We start from the raw sequence: 9513 nt of genomic DNA, 5'->3' as shown, positions 1-9513 counted from the left end.
ATGTCCTTGATTCTGCAGTGCTCTCTGAAATTAGATGATTACTGAATGTGTGTGTGGGACTTTCCACTGTAGTCTGTGAGCCGACGCACACAGATGTTAGCCAGGCCGTGCCCTCCTAGTGACGCAACAGCTTCAGCGTTGCTTCTAGTCAGGCCAGGAGCAATACAAATATCGTTTCTGGGCTCCAGAAAAATCGGGAACCCCTCCCACTTTGTTGGGAAGCAAACAACCAGTCGCAAACCTAGGGAGGAGGGTCAACGATGGCGTTTGGGAAATGTTCATTGTTATGCTCTTGGTCAGACCAAGTCTCGAAGAGATTTGAAAGTCGATTATAAAAAAAAAAAGTGAAGTGAAAGCCCATTGGGAAACTCCAACTCCCATTGTCATTGTGACACAGCACTCCACAGCACACAAGTGAACACTGCACACTGCACACAACGAAATTGCATTTATGCCTCACCCGTGCAAGGGGGCAGCCCTCAGTGGCGCCCCATGGGGAGCAGTGCGGTGGGACAGTACCATGCTCAGGGTACCTCAGTCATGGAGGAGGATGGGGGAGAGCACTGGTTGATTACTCCCCCCACCAACCTGGCGGGTCGGGAGTCGAACCGGCAACCTCTGGGATGCAAGTCTGACGCCCTAGCCGCTCACCCATGACTGCCATAATCAGGCTACACAGATATTCTCTTTCTCTGAGAGTCTACTACAAGGCAAAAAAAAGCTCAACTACTACTACAAGGCATGTGTACATGCGTATGCTTTGGAAGTTTGGATCCACTACTGCACATACACGTTTAGAGGTGACACCCAGGGCCGGTTATAAGCATAGGCCGGCTAGACGGTCGCCTAGAGCGCAATGTGAAGAAGGGGCGCCGAAATGGCGCTCTCCGATGCGTAATTTTGCGATATGGAGGTTTTTTTTATGAAGTCGCAATCAACAAAGCGTGGCGAAAGCGCTCCTCACGGCAAAACACCCCTCAGCCAATAGTAATATCGCTTTCAACTGTCTCTGGGAAGTCTGTGAACCAATAAACAGACAGTCCTGAGAAAGGGGGCGGGACGAGTGACAGCGTGCGGTCTATTTTCAATTTGGAGACTCATTCGAGAGCAGTGTTGCCAGATTGGGCGGCTGCCCGCCCAATTGGGCTACTTGGGATGAGCGTCGGCGGGCAAAAACGGGGAAAAATGGACGGTTTTTAAAGCCGTTTTGGGCCCATAGAAGTCAATGTAATTTGTTGAATTTGGGTGGATTTTAGCGCATTTTGGCGGTTTTTGAGAACCTTTTGGGCGGAGGGCAAGCGAGAACAGCAAAGCTGCTCTGCTGGGTGGAGAATTGTTATGTTCTCATTAAACCAGTCATTGCATGATGCAGGAGTTGCAGAGGGTGTTTTGGAAGTATGTGGTTTAATCAGAAACCGTTTGTGGTAATGTAAAGCCTAATAGTTATGAGGCTACTGTTTGGAATTAGAGGGAAAAAGAGCTTTGCTTTTGATCTGAGAAATCGCTAGTTAGCATGCTAACATTAGCCAAGTATGCCAAGCAATGAAATCCAGTAAAGTAGCTGTTAGTAGCCTACTCACTAACACCCACCTGACATCATAATACTTGCTTAGGTTGACCAGCAGTGTAAAGTAAGACTGGTGCCATGTTTAAAAAGTTTAGCTGCCATATCTCCTTCCATCCACTTGAATGAATTACCTGCTTGTTGTAAGCTTGAAAAAACATTGTTTCCAGACATATAGGCCTACATTAATCATGTAAGAGAACCATGCACAGCATGTTTTCATGCTGAGTGATGTAGTATTGCAGACAAGTGAGGCTATTTACTATGTTTTGTATATAATGAAATTCAAAAGCGTGACAGCTTTTCTCCCTTTCTCTCACCCTGTCCCTCCGGTTCAAACACATAGATAGCCCCCTTCTCATTCTCCTACTCACAAATGCACCACTATTTCCAGTAGGCTACAGAAATGAAATTGGTTTGGAATCATAGACAGCCCAAATGTGTAGCTTATTAAAATTGTTGTGCTGCCATGCTTTGTGATGCTGTAGGTAGTGTAGATAGGCTATCAATGCAGACCTCCTTGGTAGGCCTATTGTCTACACATGCATTTGACATGCAAATGTACTGTACCACTCTCCTGGCATTTCAATTCCATTTTACAATTCAAACACATTGATAACCTCCCTCTCATCTGGGGTTGGGGGCACCACCACCATTACATCCAAGACACCACACAGTGAAGGTACTTTCATGCGACTCAATCTGATGTGTTGGTCGGCTGTCCAAAATCCATTTGATGCAAAACAGTCATTGTTCTTGATGCTATTTAGTTAAGTTTACTACCGGTATTACTCTTGTGTTCTGTAAGGTATAAAAAAAAAAAGGGGGGGGGGGGGGGGCGCCAGAACTCAAACTCGCCTAGGGCGCCAAATAAGCCAGAACCGGCCCTGGTGACACCAAGTAGAAATATGAAGAGTTCAGATGCAAAACCCCCTAAGTGCCTTGTCAGAAAATAATCTTAATTCATTTTTATTTAATACAAAGCTATCAAAATTGCATATTTTTTTATTTTATTTGTGTAATATAACTATTTATATGTATTATTAAGCACATGAATGTAAACCAAACCAACAAAGGGGTTCTCTAAAAATATAGAAGTGCAGGTCTTCAGAAATGGAGTTAGGGGGTTTTGCATCTGAACTCTTCAATATTTAACATGATTCATGAGTTACAGTTCAGCCTTTTTCTAAGTTTAGTAATTAAACAAAGGTCTCGGTTTTCCTCAGATTTGGCACAGGCTTGTTTGTCAGTGAATCTGAGGAAGACAGAGAGGTCAAAAGAGCATTATGCTTGCCAATGAATGAATACAAAAAAATAACTTAAAGGGACACTGTGTGAGATTTTTAGTTATTTATTTCCAGAATTCATGCTGCCCATTCACTAATGTTACCTTTTTCATGAATACTGACCACCACCATCAAATTCTAAGTATTCATTTTGACTGGAAAAATTGCACTTTTCATACATGAAAAGGGGGATCTTCTCCATGGTCCGCCATTTTGAATTTCCAAAAATAGCCATTTTTAGCTGCAAAAATGACTGTACTTGGATCTTACTAGAAAATATTTGTTTATTACTTAGTAAACTTTCATGTAAAGATCCAATTTGGAAATAGGCAGCCCAGTTTCAATGAGCTGGGCCTCGTTTCCGAAAGGGCCTTAAGTACTACTTAACGCTACGTGCTACTTAAGTTCACACGTAACACCATCGTAGAGCTCACGGAGCGTTTCCCAAAGCCAACTTAGCAAAGAACCATCGCAGGTTGACACGTAACTCTAAGAGCAATCCACGAGTGGTCTAGAGTAGTCTTAACGCGCTAAGATTGATCGTAGCGGCATGGCACAGTGGAGACACCCACAGGATATGAAGGGAAAAGAAGAAACCTGCGCATAAGATTGCTGTTTTAAGACGCGAGCAGCATGGCACAGTGGAGACACCCATAGGAAAAGAGGAAACTTGCGCTTCAAGTTGATGTTTTAAGACGGGAGTGTAAATATCATGGCAGCACAGTTGACACTGCAACGAAAATATAAAGGTAACATTAATTGTGGATGTGTAGGCCTATAAAACAAAAGCAATGTGTTTGGAAATATTTTACAGGTAGTAAAATAGTTCGACTGTGTTTGATAAACCTGGGCATAATTAAACTGATCAATCAAAATTTGTGTGGGTGCTTCATGAACAAGGGGGCTTCGGCAACCAGAGACAAGAGTGTTGATGTCGGAAGGCCACTTCCGAAACTTTATTTATTTTATAGCCTATTTTTTTTTAAAGAAAAATGGTCAGCGAGTTGTTGCACCCTCTTTCATTTTCAAGTAGTCTAAGAAAGGGAAGGCGGCGCAGAAAATACATGATATAGGCGAAGGGTAAGCTATGACAAAAAAAGGCAGCGACGGGGATTCGTGTAGATTTTTTGTTTTAATAACAGCAGACTGCAGTGCAAAAATGTCCTCGCAGTTGTGAAAGCCTTGAGCGTGCGGTTCTTTGCGCACCGCTCACCACATGTGCCAAGCTCTGCTCTCCCTATTCCGACTCTAGTATGCTAAGCAATAACAAGAAGGCAGCGAGGGGATGTGTCAATTTTGATGGACATTGTTTTTCATAACAGCATGCTGACGTGCTCCCGACAGTTGTCAAGGCTTGAACGCCTTGAGGTTGTAACTTTGCGCATCCCAATTTGGAACTCCAACTAGGCCTACTTGTCTTCTTAAATATTAAGCTGCAGTAGCCAACTGCACGCGCTTTATCTGGGTCTTAACGGCGTAGCTCATGGTTATTACAGTCAGTTGGGAGTTTTGCATGATTTCATTGTTTGTGTGCATTTTATTTAATTAACCTCCTGTCAATAGTTGCAAACTGCGACAAACGTAGTCCACCTTTTATGGAGAGCAACTTTTGACACTTACACACGTCTTACTTTTTGTAATTGGTTTAGCAGCAGATGACGGCGCAGTTCACTCCGAGGACACTTCAGCACCACATATGTGGACAGCGATCCTTAAGAGCGACGCTACGAATGATCTTAGAGGCTGTGCACGCGCGTTCATGTACGAGTGTCTTTGGGAAACAGTCGTAGGAAATCTAAGAACATTCGTAGGATCACTGGTTAACGACACACGTAAGGCTAAGAACCATCGTTATTGGGAAACGAGGCCCAGCACAGTTGCTGTACCTTTTTTGACCATTTCCTGCACAGTGTACCTTTAAAGAAGAAAAAAATCCAAAGGAGTGTGAGAACCTTTTTTTTCCACAAATAGGTACATTGTTTTGTTCAGCACCTGAGATTGTGCACAAGTAACTCTTTACAAGAAAAATCACTCAGAACTTGTGCATACACCAGATGAAACCATGCTGAATATCAGTGGACTTAAAGGAGAACTCCACTTTTTTGAACATTAAGGCCATTTTCTTAGTGGTCTGCAATGTTTTAGAGTCCCCCTCACCGTTTATTTCATGTTTGCTGCAGTCTCTGATATTTGGCTGATTTAGATTTTTATCTCAACCAGCTTTAGAATGGCCGTCTATGGGCACCTGCAACTCTGTTCTTAAAATCACCTTAAACATTTGTTTTCGAAATTCTACAGCACACAAAGTGGTTAGGGGTGTTCACTAGCAGTCCCTAACAAGTTTCAAGGCGAAATATGGCTTCTGCCATTTTTTATTAGCCATTTTGTGAAAGAAAGTGAAAGTGAAACTTAATTTACAAATTGCTATATAAAACACACCGTTTTGCAAATAAACCCTTCAAATCTAGAGTATGGCTTACTCATGAAAACAATATAGTCGTGTGAAAAAACCTGTTCATTGCTGTGGCCTACTGTGCTGTAGTTCACCATGCTCTCCTGGGCATCCAGGGGGCGCTAGACCATCTTGACACACTCATCTACATACTATATGTTCTGTGAGAAGGAGAGAAGAAGAAGTATCTCCACGACCCTGGATGAGTCTGCGATAGAGGAAATCACTCACTAGGCCGGAGTACAAAGCTCACATCACCATACGCTCATCCCCCTGTCCCTGCAACACACACTCTCACATAAACACACACACGCGAGCGCGCGCACGCGCGCACACGCACACGCTTACGCACACAAACACACGCACACAATCCCTCTCAAATGCTAAAACAAAACAAACGAAAAAGTCCCGTTTTGACCGTCCGCTTTGAATGAATTTAATCAAAGGTGTCTTATGCCACATGAAAAAGGCCCATTGCTTTTTTCGTCTGCTGTCAGGAGGAGAAAGCGACCGAGGAACGGACTGAAGTTCTGCCAGACAGCACCATGAAAGCTGGTATGGTGACTTAAAGCCAGTTTATACACTATGTTTATGTACATACATGCATTTCTGTTCATACATTCTATCCATCAACACCTTCATAATGCCGTCAGTATTTGACGTGTGATGCAGTTTTTACCATCGCCAAGGGGGTTATGTTTTTAGTCGCGTTGGTTTGTCTGTCTGTCTGTCTGTTAGCAGGATAACTCAAAGAGTTACAGTAGGGACACATACACGCGAATTTGCAAACTTTGCCATTCATTCCTATGAGAGAGGCGAAGGCAAGCGAAAGCAAGCGAACAGGAGCGAAGCGAAATTATTAAAGAAAGTTTAATGTTATGCAAATGAGGAGCGAATTCGCCTGCCGCGGCCCAATCAAATCAACAACATAACTGTTCCATTCCATTTAATTCGCCGCGACGACCTGGTGACGGTTGGATTTCGCCTCTCTTCGCTTCACTTGCTTCGCCTCCTATGTGTCCCTACCCTTATGCACGGACTTTGATGAGAATTTTTTGGAGTTGTTGGAAATGACACAAGAAACTAGTGATTAAATTTCGGTGGTGATCCGGATCATGATACGGATCCAGGACTTTTAAAATTGTCTTTCCCATTGCTGGATATGGTGACATTCCAGTTTCTAACTCCACAAAAACAAGGCAGAACGACTTAAAAAAAAATAAGGCTGTAACGTTCTAGCAGTTTCCTTGGCGGTCTGCACTCTCTGAGTGCATTTTTAGTTTCACCTGTTTTCAATCTGTTAAGCACTGGAATTAAGCTCCTCAATTTCGTGTCAAAATAAGCAAGAAAACAACGTCTGGAACGTGTGGACCACTCCACATGTATCTGTAACCATTTCACATGTAGGGTATGGACAGGCCTTAAGCCATTTAACCTGGTATGAAGTGGTAAAACATCTAATAGAAGAGCCCTAGTACACAGTGGTGTAATCTACTTTTTTATGGTGGGTAAACTGTATATTTGAGCATTTTTTGAAGTGGGTATACTGTATATATTTGTGCTATTCTAAATAATGGATCAATCAATTTTAAGTGGGTATACTGAAATCCCTGAAATCTTGAAGTGGGTATACCTGCGTTCTACGTAGACTACACCACTGCTAGTACACCGTCATCCCTCATCGGTATGGGCCTTCTTTCAGTAGATTTACAATATGCCCTGATTTACCTTATCAAAGGAAGTGACTAAACTATCAGACACTTAATTAAACAATGGAATGTAATGCCAGTGTGTAACTAAATAAAGTGAGAACTTGTGTAGTGTGAGAGAATCAATAATGTAATCTTCAATCTGTCTTTAAAAAAAATAATAATCTTGCAACAGTGGTGTCAGTGAGATGTCCGTCTCTATTGGTTGAAATGGCACCTGGGTTGACACTGATTGGTTGACAGGATGACGGGCTGCCTGTCAGCTGTCCCATCCCGTATGCCTTCTCGCCCTGGCCTCTCTGGACAAGGGGTGATGTGGAGCGGGCAGCGAGGGGGAGGGGTGATGTGGAGGGGGCGGCAAGGGGGAGGGTCTCTCAGTTGCTCTGATGCCCAGGTGTCGCTGCTGATGGCACTGGTGGTGGGTTCAAGGCAGATATACAATGACACCTGCTCTACTCCCCATGCCGACACACACACACACACACACACACACACACACACACACACACACACACACACACACACACACCTCTACCTGTCAGGGTGTCTGGACATGACCTGTGATTGACCCGACTGGCCGTCATGGAGCTACTGTGCTGCACTACAGAGCAAGAACACAGTAACTACTTTGATACTTTATATTATATTATATTATATTATATTATATTATATTATATTATATTATATTATATTATATTATATTATATATATACTTTACTTTGCTACTTTATATTATATTATGGTAACACTTTATTTTAGGGATACATCTATAAGCACTAATACATACAATGTTAATGCCTGCATAAGTAACTTGTAAGGCATGTACTAAGCAAATGCTAAGGCCTACTAGGTCCTTACTAAGGTTAAATTGGTAATAAATCCCTTATTGTGCATGAAAAAGACATACATGCCTAATACATGCCTAACAAATGTTTGATTTTGCTTTGTGCATGTCTTACATGCCTTACAAGTTACTTATACAGGCACATTGCATGTAGGCTATTAGTCCTAATAGATGTATCCCTAAAATAAAGTGTTACCATATAAGTCATTCCAGAGCAGTCATTGTATTTAACGTTATGCTTATACAGTGAGTCCAATATGTATTTGATCCCTTGCTGATTTTGTTGGTTTGCCTACTAACAAAGACATGCTCAGTCAATAAATGTTATGATAATATGTATTCTAATATGGAGAGACAGGATATCAAAAAGAAAATCCAGAAATTAACTGAAGAGAATATATATATTAATTTATTTCCATTTCATCGAGCAAAATAAGTATTTGATCCCCTGCCAACTGATTACAGTTCCGGGCCCACAGACCAGATGGGCACTTCCGATCAACTTGTCATCTGAATTAAAGACACCTGTACATACTAACATGCATAAAAGAAACATTGAATCAGCAGAATCAGTCCATAGTATGAGTGAATCAGTCACACTCCAACCTCACCAGCATGGGAAAGACCAAAGAGTGGTCAAATGATATCAGGGACACGATTTTAGACCTGAACAAAGATTAAATGGGCTGCAAAGCCACAAGAAAGAGACTGGGTATTAATGACCCAGCTGTTGATGCATTTCTTCCAAAATGTGAGGAATACAAAATGACTATCCATCAGCCTGTCTGGGGTTCTATACAAGATTTGACCTTTTGTAGGGATTTGATAATCATGAGAACAGAAAGAAATCACCCTAGAGCTGTACAGGATGAACTAGGCAATGATATCAAAGCTACTGGGACCAAAATCACTGAGAAAACTACTGGTAGCACTTAATGCCACAGAGGTTTAAAATCTTGTAGTGCACACATGGTACCTCTACTTCAGAAGGAACCTGCGCAGTCCCACTTGAGGTTTGCCAACGGACATCAGACTGGTTTAGGATATGATAAGGAGGTGCTGTAGTCAGATGAAACCAAAATCAAGCTGTTTGGCATTATCACAATTCAATGTGTTTTGAGAAAGAGTACTGCTGTCTATGATCCCAAGAACACCCTCCTCACCATCATGCATGAAAGTGGTATCATTATGGTTTGAGGGTGTTTGTCTGGCCAAGGCACAGGACAACTTCACATCGTCAATGAATGGATGGAGGGAGACATGTAATGTGCAATCCTGAGTGCAAACGTCCTTCCCTCCACCACTACACTGATGGGTGGGCCATTGTTGGATCTCCCAACATGACAATAATACACAACATACAGTCAAAGCAACGAAGGAGTGGCTCAATAAGAAGCATATTAAAGTTGTGAAGTGGCCTAGACAGTCTCCAAATATTAACCCTATAGTAATTCTATGGAGAGAACTGAACCTCCCATTTGCCAAGCTACAGCCACAAACTATTAATGTTTTAGAGATAATGCGCAAAGACAAATGGGCAAAAATAGTTTCTACTATATGCACAAACATTGTCATTAACTAAAAGAAGCATCTAACCTCAGTGCTAGAAAACTAGGGCTTTGCCACAAAGCACTTTATCTTCTTTAGCTAGAGGGGTC

The sequence above is a fragment of the Engraulis encrasicolus genome, chromosome 6 (assembly GCF_034702125.1).
Source record: "Engraulis encrasicolus isolate BLACKSEA-1 chromosome 6, IST_EnEncr_1.0, whole genome shotgun sequence".
Taxonomy (NCBI): Eukaryota; Metazoa; Chordata; class Actinopteri; order Clupeiformes; family Engraulidae; genus Engraulis; species Engraulis encrasicolus.
This window is presented reverse-complemented; position numbering follows the sequence as displayed.